At 42.8% G+C, this 19,057-nt stretch overlaps 1 long non-coding RNA gene across 1 annotated transcript in view; it reads left to right on the forward strand.

The window, feature by feature from the left end:
• The first annotated feature begins 200 nt into the window (after positions 1-200).
• LOC147757500 (uncharacterized) overlaps positions 201-19,057 on the forward strand; it is a 155,852-nt gene continuing 136,995 nt past the window's right edge. Inside the window, exon 1 of the long non-coding RNA XR_015321213.1 lies at positions 201-1,703. This is a non-coding gene — a long non-coding RNA (uncharacterized LOC147757500). The remainder of the gene's footprint in view (positions 1,704-19,057) is intronic.

Raw genomic sequence — 19,057 nt, forward strand, 5'->3', positions numbered from 1 at the left:
TGACACCAAAATTTTGTGCGGGTTTTACACGAACAACGCAGGGGACCTTAGCAGAGCTGCGGCGTTGCCGGCAGCGATACTCGACTCTGCTCAGAATCGTCGACCCTCTCCCGCCGAAGGTGGCAGAGGTAACAGCAGCGGCAGCGGCGGTCACTGAGACAGCTATAACGACAGCTGCAGCGCAAACTTGGAGCCTTCCTCCGCACACCAGCGGCCAGTTGCCCTCCTCCTACGACAGTCGCTGACGATGAGTCTGCCAACCTGTGGCAGTCTTGTGGATGTAAGAATCCTCACGGAGTTGGGGCCTCTCACCTCTGGCAATTGTCCTCTTTGACGTTGCTGCGGCACATCAGGTTAAGGAAAGTCCCGTAGGGATAAACAGGGGTTAGCGTAAGGGGTAAAGATCCGACCCTCCCTTTTACAGGGCCCTCTCTCATAGCGCCAACGGCGGCGGTGGGCAGAACTGCTCACTGCTCTTGATGGCGCTCAGCTTGCGAGCAACGAGTGCGCCCTTGAAAAGGATAACACACGCCCGGACACTTGGGGCACCGTCGGCCCAGTAGGGACCATAGGCCTACAGCTGTAGGACAGGAGCACCGGCAACCAGACGAGTTTAGCAGAAAAGTAAACTAACGAAAGAGTCGAGTGAGAGAGAGGTGCAGGTTGCCGAAAACCGAGCTGCAGGTCTTGTGGAGCTGGCAAGTCGGACGAAGTAGGACGATTCACAAACCAGCACGATCTGCTGGAGTTTGCGAGAAAGCCCGATCAAGCTTGGAAGCAACTAGTTTCTCATTGGACGCAACTCACTGGACTAAGCGCAAAGAGTTAGTTATATGCAAGAGTGAATTGTACAAGGCAACGACAGACCTGCGTCGATGGCCCTATAACGGCAGGACCTTCTGCTATTGTTGCTAGCAGTCTTGTCGTAGTAATTAGGCCAGCCGATAATATCAAAAATTCACTAATTGGCTCTCGAGAACAGAGAAGAAACTTTACATCGTTATTTCTGGTCGTACCGAAATCGAGTGGGTATGGTAGTAGTTGATGTCACAGAGATGCAACGAGTCACGAGGAATTGTGCTGCAGAAGGGAAAAGTACGAGAAAAGGTATAAAGAAATAACGAGAAAGAAAGAATGAGAAAAGGAAATAACCTCAATAAGAATTGGATTGAAATAGCGGTGTGTGCGTTGAGCGCGTGTGTCGACTGCCAGAAGGCCTGTAGTGTTACTTATTGAAGAAAGCCGAAACAATACAAAATCAGCTTCCGGACTCCAAGGAACGCAAACGGAAAGAGAGACGGTGCAACGTTTCTCACTGATGAAAATCTCACTTGGGTGTACGCTCGGAGACAACTGTTGTTCTGAAAAGGGTCGTACTAGCCAAAATATCATACAAGCCATCAGAAGAAGCGTGTCGCATATATGGGACACGAGAAAAAAAGTGTTTGCGCCGAGTGCCGCTTTTTGACTACTTTGTCATCAAGGATTGCAGTGGCCGTGTGAGCGGCGACGTTGTGGACGGCCGCAGTCGGTTAGTTCAAATTAGTGCGTGAGCGGATCGGGAACTATACAGAGAAACGAAAAGAAAACAGTCGGAAGGACACAGCTTATCAGAGGACTTGTACTAGTTAAGATTGACTTCTGTCTAGCGAAGGTGAGCTGTGAAGACTCAACAACAACAATCGTCGCGCCTGTTTTATGAGGTATTTACATGTTCGCATATCATATTTAATTTATACAACGTACATATGACATTTGACAATAGATACCTTTAGACGAAATGTCTGCTTATTGTACAATGCGAGCGCATTGTTAATTGGAAGCGATGACGTCCTGGAAACATCAATTGTACGGATAATATTAAGGTGGCGAGATCGACACAGGCGGATCACCAAGTGGTCACTGGTAATTCGTGTGTTCCCTTACCAAAACAGCAAACAAAGGCCTCCTAACGCCGGTGACGCAGGTAGTCAGAATGACGCTGGACGGAAACAGGTGGTTGCTTGCCACTAAGGGGAAAAAATAACCTGGTAAACGCAATAGGGAGAAGTCGACACGCGCGATACACCTCTGAAGGTCGACTCTGTATTAGTTGGTTGGTTGAATACACAGTTGGACAGGCTTGTCGGTCTACTTGAATAGGATTAGATATGCTGAACTTGGGCAAAATTTCCTATAATACCGGCAAGTCGCTAGCAGTCTTGACAAAGAGAAGGCTGCACTCAAGATATCACGATATAATAAAAACGTATCAGTGGTAAATACTTCGACTACAAGCAACAGAAGAAGGATAACGGTAGGTCGAGTTAATGGAAAACCGACTTATAGCAAGAAAAGGGTTTGTATGGCAAATCGATGCGTCGTTTATTAGAATTTCTATGATTTGTGATACCAAATCTTCAAGAAAGGAACATGAAGCACAGGGTCATAGAAACCAAACTAGGTTACATTCACGGATCGTACTATAAGGGCAGTAAGAAAGCTGATTTCCTTTGAACAAACAAATAAAGGTGACAATTATTGATAGAAATTCAACACGTTTTGCACTCCAGGAAGCAGTCCATCGGCGATGTGCGTCGAGGTTGACCCCGTTAGTTTTCACATAGACAGTTTGCGTATAATTCGTGCTCACTGAAGATCCGAAACTAAACATTGCTCATAGCACATGTTGTCGCTAGTGCAGTTACATTTCACATATCTGGAGCCGTCGCCGGGGTCTGTCCTGCTGCCCAAGCCGAAGCTATCTACTTTTGGGTGAACGAGGTTACAGTTCTCCGGTTCTCGCTTACGAACCAAGAAACTCTTTTATCTTCTTAGGCCACATGGCGAGAATGTACAGATTTACCCATTTATTACAGCCTAGAGTTACATTAATCCATCGGCGGAGCTGCCACTCGAATGTGTTTAGACTACAAACGGATGCTGTGATACACGATATTTCAAGTATTGCGATGGCGGAGTGAGAGGATAGAGAAAACTGTTATACATGCTGAGTTCATGCCCTTTTTTTGATAGCCGACGGAAGTGAAAATACAAGCATCTACATAAATACTCATAAAATATCAATACGACAACACTTGAAACACTTTGCAATGGATCAAGGCCGAATTTGCATGGTCCATGGCAAAATGTCTTTTATCGTCAGTCGTAGTACATCTATTCCATAGTTTGTTCGTCTCGCTCCCACCGGATGCATCGTACCGCTCTATAAGTATAGTTTCACGGTAGAACCGTTGGCTCTGCACTGTGCCTGGTCCCTTTGCTCCCGCCAAATCGCCAACATGTCTCGCAACTACAAGAACGTTCCGTACATTTCCATTTGGCAGGCGGAGTATTTTGTGTTCTAGCCACTACACAGTTCATCACTATACGTTCATCGACATACACATAAATTGAAAGGACGGTGTTATTGCCGCTCGTATTGAAATTGCTGCTACTGGTGCCGCTGTTGCGGATCTTCCTGCCGTTCGTGGCGTTCTGGCACATATTTGATGCATGTATCCTGTCGTCAACGCGCTTGGCCACGCATGTTGCTATCACGCCGCGCACCAATATATAGTACAAGGAGACAGATATTTGACTGTCTCTTGGTACCGCACCTTACCACATCGTAGCGGTCAGCTTCCGTTTCCTTTTCCAAGCTGACGTTTCCGGAGTTACCGAAGTTTACCCATATCCTGTTTGCCCCTTTCGACTATTTCACTTCCTATATTCGTCGGGCGATTCATGGCGGCGTAGAGATCAGGCAGGCCTACTCATTTTTTCAGACTACAGCCGGCAAGTTAATAACAATCAAAATAAAAGTTGCGCTAGCAGTTCGATGGTGCCTCGCAATCTTGCCTGCCAAGGTTATGATTATTGTTTGTATTATGACTACTATTGTTATTACAACTACTGCTAATTAAACTATGTGATAGCTGTTAATTTTATATCGACTATGGATTTTTTCGTGTTTGTCAGCATCAACAATGCGTTGAAGACGAGCGAATAGCAATGGATCACCAAATCCAAGTTGTAGAAAGATCCAGTAGTAACTTACTGTTACAATATGAAATTGCATTAAGATTCACTTCTGTCTGTAAGTGTTTAGGAGGTCCTCGTCGTTTTTGCCCTCGTTCAGTGCACGTCGTAGCGTAACGTAACGTATCGTATCCAATCTCAGTAGTGGAAGACATATCGATACATTATATAAAAGATATCATTGGAGTCTTGGAAGTTTTTGTTAGAAACAAACGTGTCCGGCATATTTTATAAATGTGCAGGCACGTATATATACGTGATAGCATCCAGTTCTAATGACGACCGGGCGACAGAATACACGTGTATAAACTGAAGGCATAAACAGTCAAATTGACTTTGTTTTGAATCAATAGGGGCCGAAGTGCCGCCTATGGCAGTTATCCTCTGAAATCGAGCTCTGTACGAAGGAATATGTAGATATGATGTATATTCAGATGAGGCTGTGTTGCGTAAAACATTTCTTTACCAACGTATGCGCGATCCAAGGCTGGTCCATTACGTTTCGAGACTTTTATGCGAGACAGCGAATGGTTCGACGGACCACACATCTTGGGTCTAGAGATATATAACGTTGTCTATAGAGCTAGTAAGATTCAAACTTGATTTCAAAACAACGATTGCTTCACGGATATGATAAGAAGACTATCTGTAATTATATATGGCCAAGGTCCACAGTAGACAACCGCAATAATTGTGTATATGGATTCCATAAAGGGAAAAAAATCTCTATCTATTAACATGAGTTATCCGAGGTGTTACTACGGCTGTTACTTCATACGTCTTTGACAAAATTTGCCGACGCAGATAAATCTGATAGACGAAGTTCATTTAAAGATCAGAGCTAGAAAGCTTCTTATTATGTCCGCCGGTACTATAATGTAAATAATAATAGTAGTACACAGCATATAATGGTATATGAGTGGCAATAAGAAAATAGTATCTAGTATAGTCCTTCCTTTCCAGCCCTTCATTCTGTTCCTTACGAATTGGGTCTGTCTAAACCTAGAACATTCATTCAAACAAACGAATAAAACGAAACGATGTTGTCTATAGTCGGATGCACCTTCTTTACTGTACCTGTTGTCGTTTTTCTCCTATCTGACTTTACTGGCCTCTCCAGCAAGAACTCTTCCTGCGACAGATGACCAATGCAGCATGAGCGGCATACGACCCGCAGTGGGCGATGTACTAGAAGCAAGAATGCCTACATACGCATTATCGTACTATATATTAGAATATTTCCTTCGGAAGCTATATAACAGTTTCGGGACGGCCTGGCAGCAAGATCTCGGTGAAGCGGCGTGTTTGCTGACTAGCATCAGCTGAAACCCAACGTCACTGAAAAATCGCTAAAAGAGACAATGGAAAGCAGTAAAAACCCCATTCTTGCCACTGGGAGGCCAATGGTCTTCAAGCAGATTTGGCGGATTACCTAGATCCCTCACTGTCGATTTCTATTGTTGTTACTAATGTTTTTACGGGTTATGTCATATCCTTTGCATCACACATTTGTCCAGTTTTGTATAACGAGGTTTATAAAACATAACGAAACGTTTGGCCGATAAAACAATGCACGGCAGTACCTTGACAGATTACTGGTCAACTAATATCAGCAATAATTTCCGTAAAGGATAATTAGGAATTTGTAAAGAACTAGAGCAATTACGGGTTCAACGGTTTCAACCATATAGGATATAGAACGCACCGTGTTGGTTGGCTAATACTAATAGCGTATATTGGTGTGAAATTAAGCAAAGTTTACATCCTGTTTAGTTCCGGAACGATGAACGGATAGCAATTATCTATTTACTGACGACTATAAATTGCCGTACTTCCACAATATTGTAAATCTTCGTTTTTGGAAACATCTTTTTGCGACGGACTGAATAAACTCTATCTGTCCGTCGATTAACTGGAGATTAAGATGTTTTTATCCCTCTGAAAGCAGATCTCGCTAGCCAGTGATTTTGGATTAGGCCAGCCACAGAACAAGCAGACTCACTTAAGGTTAAGATTAAATTAAAGTTACTTCAGAAGTCTTAGTAATTGCTGTGCAATTTTTTAAGAACATTATAAAATAATAATTACTATTAACATTTCCTGTTAAATTTTGCCCACTATGGGAAGCTCCTGACAACTGTTCTGTTCGAAGTTCCGGTGCCTTTTGAGTGTTGTCGTGAGAGATAAAGTTTGGCAGCGGAAACGCTTAGCCCCACTCTCTGCTCGGGCAAAGACATATCAGGCAATCGGAGCAGCTCAGTTTCTCGCCTATTAGATTAGACCATCTAAGGCTGACTAGTTAAAAGAGCCCTTATCGCATGCAAACGTCACGGGCAACTACGGACTTCGTTCCGAGATTGCAAGAATATTTTGACGCGGTCCCTTGAGTAACATATATTAATACTCGAGAAATATAATGCCAAACATTGTGTGTAACCTTCATGATTCGACGGAGTGACGGGATGACCCTACGAAACTTTTATGACTCACTATAAAGAGCATTGCTAATCAGCTGTAAGGCATCGTTTCATAGAAACAGTCTAAAATGCGTATATTATATAAAGGCGTATGATTGGCACATTCCGCCATATTTTGTTGACACAGCAAGCTTTTCTGGCCGTACGCTGCTACATATATGGTCAACGTGAATCAGTAACACGATTTTTCCGCCCTGATGAAGCGCTGTCGTATAGAGCGGTTCCATGGCGAAAACCTCGAGATTGAATGTAATTAAATTAACAGTGTAGTACTAGCTAGTAGAAAATTCAGCTATTCACTTAAATAGAGGGAATCCATTTCATATTGCAATGTTTATTGTTTCAATATATCTACAATGTGCGAGCTGACTAGATAGTCGTCATGCGGTTATTACCTATGTAACGAAAATTGTATTAGAAGATACCGAAGACATACGAGGCGACGATGCATCAGATGGCATCACAAATTGACTAATTTTGTGTACTGCACGAAAAATAGGCTATCATTACCTGACCGAACCCGCTAAAAAATGCACACAAAAGCAATTTCTTTTTTCGTATTTTAACGTGTTATATAAATATCTAGTAGCGCACTAATGAAATTTGCTGGGCAGACAGTGCAATGATTTGGTAGCTATATATCCCACAGCTGAACTGGTATCGGATACCGGTCTCCATTAAAGGTACGACCTATTTAAAAGCAATAGCTCTTTACACCCGTATCGGTTCGTTCATTCAGCAATGTGCGTCTCGCTGGGATGAACCCATATCAGGGCTGGCTCGGCAAGGTTTCTAGATTACGAATGGCTCGGGAAAATGAACGCGATCCGTTCGAGCTAACGGTCATGTAGTAAACCTCTTTCCTCTAAACCCTGCCTGCCTTAATGCGTGGCCGTAATTGCATTGAAAATGCATACATACATACATGCTTTCGTCGAGAATGGTATCAGCTACCTCATTACATAACGCACAATTAAGTGTTCCGAACATATAATTGTCGTTTTTGACAAGAGCTAATGTGAATTGCGCAATTGCTGATGCGCATCGAGCGTAAGTAACTGATATTCAATATCGAATACGGGCCGCAATGATGGTGATTTAATTTGCTATCGCTCTATGTGAATTTACGGCTTTGCCCGTAATTTCCAGATCAGGCTCGAACCTTGCTCATGAAATACGAAAGGCTCAAGTGATAGTGAGGCTGTCGGTCTGTCTATTGCTAACCATTGTATCTAGTTGGTGTGATCAGAAGAGCTCCTTTTTTCAGATCAGAAGAAGCTTTTTCCACTCTCGGTGTCCGCTAGAGCGGCAATTTTCTATTCTACGTCAGCGACTGTATCCCACGGGCCGGACTATTGCGCCGTAATGAAAGCGGTATCCTTCTTCGGTAGATGGCAAGTTGACTAGAGGTGTTCTCGAACGGACGTGGAAGGCGTTTAGGTGCTCACGCGTCTCGCTTGAGCTGATGTTGCTAATCTCGTTGGGCTGGAATGATCAATCCCGAGCTCAAATGTGATGAACGCATCAGCGTCCGCTTCAGAACTTTCTAGAAGCATTAAATTGATTTATATTTAAATTTCTCTGATCTGGACATAATGCGTAGATGATCCGTAAAGTGTCAGACGTACACGCCTTACCTGTGAAAGATGCGCCATCACCTAGAATTCAAAATTGTTATTTCATTATATACTCACTTAGCACTGATATCCTGCTATGCTCTACATGGTAACATTTAATATAGTACGTACTGCTTGTCCCGTGGCTTTCTTTATATTTTTATACAACGTTCCAGTTTGATCACTGCGTCCATGAGATCGATGGCTCATTGACTTCAATTCTCTACGCTATGAAACAGAAGGGTATTTTCTAGGATCTTGGTTAGTTACCTAATTTAAGACTATATTTATATGATAACCTTTACCTTATGTTGGGCTCGCGCTGACAGCACGTAACCTACGGTATGTTTCTTCTTGGCCTTAAGTAGATCTGCTTCATATGTAGGACAAGCATCGATAGTGCTCGCTGTGATTCCGTCGCACAATCTTTACTGACGAAATCCGTTAACTCATGGCTTCTCAGCATGGGTGAGATATATAAGGCAGTTGGCTAAGTTGTGGATGGTATAATTGCAACTACAGGACTATGCAGATCCTAGTAAAGCTGTGCTAGGTTTTCCTGTTCCCGATCGTCCTGAGAAGCAGCCTATACCATGGCCGAGTTTAGTTGCCAGTCCTATGCGTGCAAATCTCTACATAGCAACTAGCACGTTGCTGAACCTAGAGCGTATTACACGAGTTACCGGTCCCATGCGACAAGGATACTTCCATTTAGCGGGCACGGATATAATGTCTCGATGTATTTTCAAACTGAGACAGCAATTCAGTCCGAGATAAGAAATCCTCCGAAATTAAATGTCAGCGGCCCGTCAGGCGTTTGAGACGCAACAAAATACAGAAATGCGCGGTAGCTAGATCTCTTTGTTCAGGTTTTCTGCAAAAGGATACTGTGTACGAACAACTTGTGTATAGAATGTTGGCTGGTAACACACTGACGATTAATGAGGAAGCACGTTTCATTTCCCCGTTCCTCGCCCGTTCTTCCAAGGCCCATGTCGGTTGTGTCGATAAACTGCTGCTCTGCCCTGTAGGCAGCTGTATAAAACTGGATTTTGGTGAACGCTTTCAGCTCACGTCTATAGACATCGTATCCACTATCGATGTGCACTATTGCAGACAAGCATGCGAAGATACGAAACTTAGCAATACCATAGGTCAACGTGAACTACAAGTTCCTGAGTATGCCAAAGTTAGTTACGGTTTAATTAGTAGAGAGCTATCGAGTAAGTAGCTGTTGAAATGCAATCCTTTATAAAGTTTGTACATCCGTTGGCCACGGCTAAGCTCGGCCATGCCCGTCTCGACAACATATGCAAACGAACTCTGCTGGTTTCCTAATATAGCTGGAATTTTTTTATGGGGGCTTTAACAAAGAACAATCCTCAGAACTGTTTGTCTGTGTTCGTGTGGCTGGTCTACAATGTCTACTACCTGTTTCTGCAGTACATAAGAAGAGGTAAATAGAAGGATTGAGTTGTCTCTCTAGTTGTCGTTTCCTGCAGACGCTAATCGCCAGCGTAATTTAACGTTATCATTATCCGCAACGTGAAGCATAAAAAAAACAGCCGAAGTTGAGGTCTATTATTAATCTGCTTGAATTTCGCTTCGATGATCTAATATATGAAATGAATCATTCTAGTCTGCTTCCGTACCGGTGCAGTAATAACGTGTCTATCGGCTGAGGTTAGGGCCAGGAGAAATGGCCTAAGTTCGAAGTCGAACGTAAACAAACTTTGTCTCATGCTGCGAATAACCCGTCGCCTAAAGCAGCAATGCTTAATGGCACTACCGGATATAAAACTTGAACGTTACTTTTATAGCTTTATTGTGCATACACAGCCCGAAGATCTCAGGAAGGCGGCGCTACGTTAGAATAACATAGCAACAGACGAAATTTGCTGTGGCAAAGCCGATGTCTAATAGAAGATATGTGGTTGCTATCGCGTTGCCTTTTTTGACGTTAAACTGACTCTCTTTATTAAAACTGCTCTCACAGTGTCTATTTCGCCCGCGAAAGACTGAAAACTGTGGGAGTTAACGGACACTCGAAGGGGCGCCGGTGCCCTCTGTACCTTTGCTTCTTCCTGCAGCATCATAATCAAACATAAAACCACGGCTATATTGATGCATTCATGTAGAATGGTGATTCAAACAGTGAAACAATGTAGTCAGGACTACCAGCTGCAGCATGCCGCCTTAGCATTCGCCATTCACCAAGCCTTCTGCCGCAGTCGATTAGGACCGTTTTTGCCACGACTATTATTACTATTGAATATACGTGTCGCACTGCGTTTCTTTAGTAAGAGCCTGCGGAGCGACTTATTCGAAGACACCCCTAGCAAACATATTTAATACCAACAGGCGGTTTCCTCTAAATCTACAAGCTAGCTTCGAACAACCAAATCAGAATAGGCTTTGGAAGTCTTTGTTGGACGATCAGATATTCCCACTCTTAGCTTGCAAGCCTCTAAGCCACCCACGTGCTTCGAGGGCTTGATTCAACCCCACTCGCATTGCCCACTTGCAGGCGGAGGATGATGTGGTGCTTTTTTCCATATTCAAGACTGGCCAATAGCCGGAGACTGCTTAACTGGCTTTCATCAAGGGGATCGTTCCAGGGTACGCCGCCAGAGCAAGCACGCAGCCGGCTTTATCAGTTACTGCAAAAACTTCGGGTTCAGTAGTCTCTAAGGCTAAAACAAGCTGTTAGTAACTGAAAGCAGCAGCGCGGCATCCACTCGCGAGAAATGGTCAATGGGGAGCAAGTTAGCTGGGCTGTAGGCGCGATTCTATAAAGGTTTGCCTCGTATCCCCCTTATCTAGAGTGCAGTATGGTCGTGGGGTCGGTGGTAGAGTGGGTGCCGGCGGATGTCCAGCGGCTATCGCAGGCAGGCAGGCAATTATAACGAGCGGCAATGAGTAGTTGAAGAGTTGAATGAAAGGAGAAGAGCGCGCTAGCTGTGTGGCTTGCCCAAAGTATTGGAAGGTCCTACAGCTCTAACGTTTGAACGGTCAGCGAGCTTCGTGCACACGACGATCAACAAGGGATAGCATCAAGCGGAGCAAGCCAGGGGTGGCTCATCGTTGCTTATAATCGCAGCGAGGGTCGGCAAGAAGGAAACGTAGGCAAAATAGGATACACTATGGTGCTAGCCAGCGGTGAAGTAAAGATAATATTTAACGGGGCAACGGCTACATCGCACGGGTGACGAACGCAATGGAGGCAGCTCACGGCAGTACACTTGCACTGATAACAGTATGATGTTGTGCTTTTGCAAAAATGGTGCCGATCTAGGAGTAACTAGTTAGTTAGGGGCATGCCAAAAGAACTCTCGATGATCGACGTGCAAATGCTTTTAACAGAACAGAATCACGTCTGTACAACGTGTGCAGGGCTCGGGACAATTATCGTCACTATAAATTCGTAATTAGAGTCAGGACAGGTAGGCCGGTAAAGGAATGCTCATAGGTCTCAAAGTCGTTTTATTAAAACCTATGCGATAAGCGCGCAAATAGCGTCGTGGTATCACCTATATTGTTGGAAAGACAGTCAGCTCTGTGATGGGATTTACGAACTCCTTCTCGTTTGAAAACGCCAATGGAGTGAGAGCAGACGTCGAATAAAAAAATATTAATATAGGGTATTAGGCTTGGTACACGTGAAAGCAAGAATGGGTCCTAGCGACAATAAACAACAGGGTTTTCTATTCTGATATCTGTTATGATCGCCAAATGCTATCTGTTTTATGGAAAGATGCAATATACATAAGCCTTTCATGGTGCCAAGTTTTTTTTGTATTATTTTCATTACTCATTTTATACCCTATCCACAGTTAGAGTTAGATCCTAAGCCTTTGAGTTCTGTGAAATGAGCGAAGTTAAATGATGACTATAGCTAGCCATTTGTAACAGACTGAACGACGCGATGCGTAGAGGCGCAAGATTTGACATATCGGCTTGACTAGTAACGTAATCCCATGCTGTCTATTACATTGTTGGAAACGCAGGGCTGTTACAGGACTGCTGTAATTAAGCGACTTTAAGAATGCGGACGTATCGATTCTCTGTAAAACAATATGGACTGATCAACGTATTCGGTAGTTAACCAAATAGTTCTAACTACCGAAAAGCCCGTATGATGAAACCTCGAAAAAGAGATCTCTTGTAACCCATTGAAAACAATTAGACCGAAGAAGACGCGGATTGCTCAATTATTCTTTTCACCCTTTTTACTGGGGAAGAAGAGGTACCAGTCGAATAGACTGATACCTCTTCTTCCTCAGTGTTAGTCATCAGCTTGTTCTATGAGTAGAAATATCTAGTCGCATCCTTTAGGTAGCCCCTTCGGACCGAGACGAAGACCATGCGTGTCAATAAGGGAAAGCCGGCAGAAAACAGTTACCAGAATCGTCGCAGACCTAGATGCATAGAGCCACGATATCGGCATTGAAATGACAACTTTCTCAATAGTTCACTTAGCTTTCTCTCAATAGTAAACGTCCGTCTATGAATTGCTTATTGTTGAGGGATTCGGGTCAATCCTAGTCCTGCAAGACGGTAGGCGAAAAACCATTGTAAATAAATACTGATATTGTTTTACTCCAGAACGCTAGATAAAATCCGTATTACATATTGCAATGGGTAAAAAGCGCGGAAGTCATTCGGGCTTGGTTTGTGCACATTGGACATCTAGGTTACTATCGTCGTAAGGGGCCAGCTGATTTCGTAGCACTATAAATGGTCCTATTATAGGAGATTGAATGAAATTTTCGGCTTTCGATTAAGAATAAAGCCTATTTTGCCTTATTTATTGTCAATACTATCTGTTTTGATAACTGTTACTTCTCATACTCCTGAGAATTTTCCTTAGCAGTGAACGTGAATCGAGAGCTAACGCGTAGGGGGCCATTGCTACCTACAACTACGATAGCCATTTGTGACAATGCGTGACTTTTTTTTTGCCGAGAAGTTTTGTTCTTCTCAGACGGTCATCAAACGGGCCCTGCGCAATACTTACAGTACAGTGAAGCGCTGATGGCAACTACCTTAAATTGAACCACCTTATGAAGAACCGAGCTAGACCCCTTAATAGCGATCAGCACCGTGTCCGGCCATTTACACCAAGCTCATTTCGCTGCAGGAATATAAGGAGAAATTACTTGCGAATCTCATTGATGTTAGTTACGAACTAAGGTATTAACAACGAGGCGTTAACACAATTTTGAGAGATATACAAAAGCATGATAACCTCAGCATATGACGTGCATGTATACCCTAACTCACATCTAAGTTTGTCACACCGATATGATACTACGTTGCAAAAAGTTAAGTACATGTTCGTGCCCGTGTTAAAGACATGATGAGAACTATACAATCGCCTAATAGCAGTATATCTTCTTAGTATTGTTTCCATGTCGCTTACAGATCTATTAAGAAAAAAACCCATTAAACCCCAGCATGACCCACCTAAAGTGGTGCCTAATAGCTATGTACTATGGGTGCAAAAAAAAATTTACCCTAACTAAGTAAGAAAATACCCTAATGCCGTTGTGAGAAACACTGATCTAAAAAGATCGTCATCGATATTTTACTCATCCTCCGAAACTCGGCCATACGCTTTCCCTTAAAGCATTGGATGAAAAACGTTTTGAAGAACTTTAGCGGTAGGTTATTCGTGAAGATAGGGGTGACGATCTAGCGATTCCTTATACTCACTGCTTCTTCGTCGCTTGAAGTTCTCCCAAAGGCCAGTGAATATGATGGGAATTAAAATTTCATTATTTCCTAGTATGGCTGCCTCTGTGTTGCCCAGAATTGGCAAGGACAACTCTGATTTAGGTTTGAGGTAAGGGCGTAGTTCATAACGTTTTCTATGGAACATCGGACGCAAAGGCGTTTCTTCACCATGGCCATTGCCTCAACGTGTGCATCAAAAGGAAAGGGGATTTTCGAAACGAAATTAGAGGAACATGACGATTGTGGTTTTTATGATGTGGTTGTGGAAGTGTTTCCTGACTGCATAGGCCATCTGCGGCCCAGTCACACTGAACCCTACACGTGAGTAGTAGTAGTATGCCCCGGGGCCTTGTTTTTTATCAGAGGCCAACGTCTCAAATGATTTACCTAGACCGAACAGAACAGGTGTTGTATGATTCAAACCATTTTCCCTTCGAACTTCACTTTCTGACGGCGCGGATCTTTCGTTAACAGTATTACGGGCCTGACAGAGAGGTAAACGTACTTTGTATAGAAATTTCGTTTTTCGGTGACTTTTATTGTTAAGTTGAATAGCACAGACCAAACTGACATAATTAGGCCTTATCATTCAGATGCTCGTGCACTTGTGTAAAGCAGCAGGCGTCCGTACATTGATTAAAATAAAATGTCAATAAACCGAGCCTAAATAAAGTGAACAGCAGATTTAGGATGGCTTGTTGACAAAATTCACTTCCGCGGCAGAAAGTTCTGTTTGGCTGTGTTTTGAGCGCCCCCATTCCCATGGTAAATCTGTAGTCGCCGTCTCTGAAATTCAGTACGTGTAACGTCAATAAACATCACAATTGTGCTATGTGACTAGTATATCATGATCAATATTTTCTTCTATGAGGTTCGACACCTAGTATTATTATTTCCAGGGAAATGTCACAAGCACACAACTGATTTGTAAGATTTGCCTTGGACAAAGTACTGTTAACTTAACTATGCAAAATTGTCGCCTTAATTATTCACTACTTATTCTATTATTATTGAAAGTTCTTCAACCAATGCGAATATTTAGAACTCATTTGAATCTGTATCCATCCATCCGTTGAATAAGTTCTGAGGTCGATTAAGGATTGCAGGCCTTCGATGCATCTTAGAACACCTTGCCTGAAGGCATATTGAGAGCTGACATTACCATAGGGTCATAGGTAGCTGCCAGACGATTTGGCTAAGAACTTAATATCTCACTTCGCCTTGAGGACAATGGCAACCTCGATTCCCCCCTTTTTCGCTAGTACCTAAACATATTCCACTTCCGTCACTTGCTGATAAATCTATGAAATTTTTGTAAAAAGCTTATACGTTTAATATACCGAACGATGCTGGTATATATATATATATATATATATATACCAGCCTCGTTTGGTATATTAAACATATTAAACGGAACACATACATTTGCAGAACAGTCGCGATACTTGTATGCTTCTATATAACTAACACAGAAAACGATTAAGTTATTTCAACTTTACGAAGCTAGTGAATTGAAAATAACTACATATATAAGTTAATAAGTTCACTATTATCTAGGGACCGTTACGTTTTATGCAAACACAAAATATGCAGAAAAACAAACAGGGCGGCAAATCGGCAAGGTTTTATTTACATGGCGAATCCTTATCATTTCTAGCAACTCGAACCTCGTTGGCCGTCGAAGAAGAGGATTAAAATACCGACCGAGTATAGACTCTGTAGTTCACTGGAAGCAATCGTAGGTTCAGTGGTGTCTTATACGCAGTTTAGGAAACGTATACATGGAAAACTTACTACAAATTTATCGCAAAAGATTGTAATTTATCCGCGTTTACGAACTGTCTTAATAGTTCGTTTCGATAAAACAGTTTAAGAGGGAGTCTTGGACGTGGCTTATTCACGAAAACCAACAATGGAAACCAACCGCAGTTTTCGACTACTGCTAAGACGGCGATCTTTGCCGCCTACATTTAAAGATAGAAACTAAAACAGATTCGTATTATTTAACCGTTCACTTATAAAACAGCGTAACAAAGAGATCAGCAGCGTTTTCAATACAGAATAGTAGCACTTTGATTTCAAGTTGTTACTTAGGCCAGGCTGATGAAACAACGGGATCAAGCAAATCATTGCCTTTAAAAAAAGCTCAACGTTGCTGCTTCTGTAAACACGGAACTTTGGGAAGGTCCAAAGACGCTGGTTAAACATATTTTTCTATGGCTGTGAATCAGAAACCCTGCTCATCCCAACCTATAACATTGGGATTACGTGAAACTAGATCAAAACGGGTAGTTTCGCCCTTCAACGTTTGCTTCGCATGATGATTACGCAACAGGGGACTGGAATATAGGCAAGCACGTAGCAACGCCATGCGAAAGCAACACCCACTTACGGTCTAAGGATTAGTTCAAGTCTAACTTGAACGCGTGAACGATGTATGATTTCCACTGCAGAACACTAATTTTGTTTCCTAAGGGACGCCAGTAGAAAACAACAAAACATTCGCGAAAACCTACTAAGAGACCCTTTACGTTAGGTGTATCAATAGATACCAATTGAGAGATCATGATTTAATAACGATTTAATAAAAATATTGGGAAATGATTTAATAGCGACTTGTTACAATCACCCGTGCTTAGCAAGGCAAATAGCAAAGAACATAATATGGAAAAGAATCACAACATCAGATTCAATAGCTACTTTCCAGTTTTCACTTTCGCGTTCAGGGGATGTATCGGATTGATCGGCGGCGCTAAGTAAATGTCTCAGCGAGCCTTCTTAGGTCGAGTCAATATTAAACATCGATAATAAAAGCTAACAAACCATGAAGAATCAATGCAATCTACATATAGCTATGCATGTCTCTGCCACATACACAAATATCGAACCAGCTGCTACCAGAAGTCGTTAACCGATCGGCCACCTCTCGCCTCCATTGCTCTCTAAACTTTCGTTTGTTTATAAACACAAACAAGCAACGAATGTATATATAGATTTATTTTCATGATTCGCTGTTGTACGCAGAGTCAAAATACGTACTTGCTACAGCTTGCTCATTATCGTGTTTGTATGTCGTCGCTTGTAACTTCCTGCCCTGCTTAATGAATAAGCGCTCCCCCTCCCGCAACGAAGTGCAAATGCGTACTACATTTGCCTCTCCACCTCTCTTTCTAACCCATCTCCGTTATTGCTGCATCTGTTGAATTAAAGTACAGGGACTAACTGTAGGAAAGAGAAAGCCGGAGTAGCAACAGTTGCCCCGCTTTATCGCTACGCCGTTTCGGAGGAAAGAAACCATCAACACGTAGATGGAAAATGGTACGAGCCAGTCTTGCAAGGCAATTATATGTGCCAAATATCTTGATCTCTTTCTTCGTGGTTTATTTATATTCATTAGTGGATAATGGATGGTATAATGATCCACCCATGTGACATCGATTTTCTTTCTTCTTCTTCTTCTTCTTTATTTTCCGATCTTTCGGGTTTTGGCGCTTATTTTCTTTTAGCCCACAATGGGCCAAGCAAGGTACCGACACCGCCGAATCGGCAACCTAGCCAAGGTTGACTGCGGGTAAGTAAACGGCAGTTCACCTCACCTCTAACAGGGCCGAGAAGGCCTTCGATGGTCGTTTTTGCTACGACGAGAAAGCCCCTTGTTTTCGGTATTCTTGCACAGAGCTAGAAAAGACCGGCCAGATAGCCCCGAGGCAGCTAAGCGCTGAGCACGGAAAAATTCCGTATTATCTGCATGTACAACATCGCTTCGCTCGCCGCAAGAACTGCTCCCGCTCATTTTCTTCCTGCATTACTGTAATATGACTGCAGTAGTGCCGCCGCGATCGCTACTATAATTCACTATCCGATGACGGCATAGGCGGTCTGATGGTTGGGAGCTAAACGAGACGGGACCATCCTCTATGTACTAGTTAGATGCAGGGAGATATAAGTTCACAAAGTGCTGCTGTATTGTATTGTTGGTTCAGGATTTAGTGAAGGTGATGTTCAAGGTTTCGTCCTTCTGGCATCTAGTAAAGACATTTAGGGAGGCGTGCATAGAGATTGGTATGCCACATGCATCATGCATGTCCTTAGAAATACTCTGGTCAAGGCCCGCAATTATGTTGTGCCCTCCAAGAAAAAATTGCTCAATTTAAACATTATCCAGGTAAATGCGAAGAACTAACTGTAATATTTACACAGTGGACATTCTAATCAGCAGAGCATTATACGCCTATCGAAGCGAATACTGCAATCCGTCTGCTCTTTTCGCCACGTAACATGTGTCGGTTCTGAAAAAATATACTCTTGTTGTCAAAATGGCCGCTTATCTCTGATAAGCTAGTTGTGAGGCTTTTGGCGAAACGATGGTTTCTAAATAGAGCAGTTACGCCATCCGAAGTTTTTTTCTAAGTCTCTAGTTTAGTCCGCTATAGGAGACCGGACGCATTTGCCCGAAACGGAGCTTCACAGTCCTCTACGTGATCGTCTCAAGTTGCTGTTGCTCAGATTTTATCTGACTTCACAACACTTGAAGACACTAATTACGTTGAAGGTGCGATTTGAATTTAAGGTCCATTTAGCATGGTCTGAAGATAGTATCAATCCACAACATTGGCTCCAAATGAGACATGAACTTTATATAGACGGAATAGAAAGCCAACAAAGCCTGTTGCTTGTGAAACCTACCATCACTCACTTTTTGCATGGATTCGCTCTGTAATATTACTGATTTTCCTAAAAACTGTCTCATACGGCCTGTGTGCCCGCCTGTAAGTTAGGAGCCGGTTATTTTTTACATAAATACTCAGTAAGAATGACGGGTCCAATGTGTTGAACGTTGATGTGTCACGTTAGCCCTTGCTCCCTAACCCGTACTTGCAAACACATTACATTAAGCGAGCTCATTGATTCTAGTGTTATATAACATATACATAGAATATATCATAACATATACAAATAACAGTATAAATCATTGTGTTCTCCGTATCGACAACTTCCAGCAGAGGCCCGTGTCCGTCTCCATTTTTGGTTGTCTTTGGCTGTGAATACGAAACGCCTGTGAAATTCCTTTTATCTAAAGGTTTTTATTTTGTGATGATACACACTTTGATACTCTGTCCCGCACTCGGACCGATCTCAGACAGTAGCGCCTTTGCCAATCTTAGTCCTTGCTCGTCTGCACCGCTGCCGTTATTGTCTAGCAAACCA

This window comes from Varroa destructor, unplaced genomic scaffold (assembly GCF_002443255.2).
Source record: "Varroa destructor unplaced genomic scaffold, Vdes_3.0 BEIS01000002.1, whole genome shotgun sequence".
Taxonomy (NCBI): Eukaryota; Metazoa; Arthropoda; class Arachnida; order Mesostigmata; family Varroidae; genus Varroa; species Varroa destructor.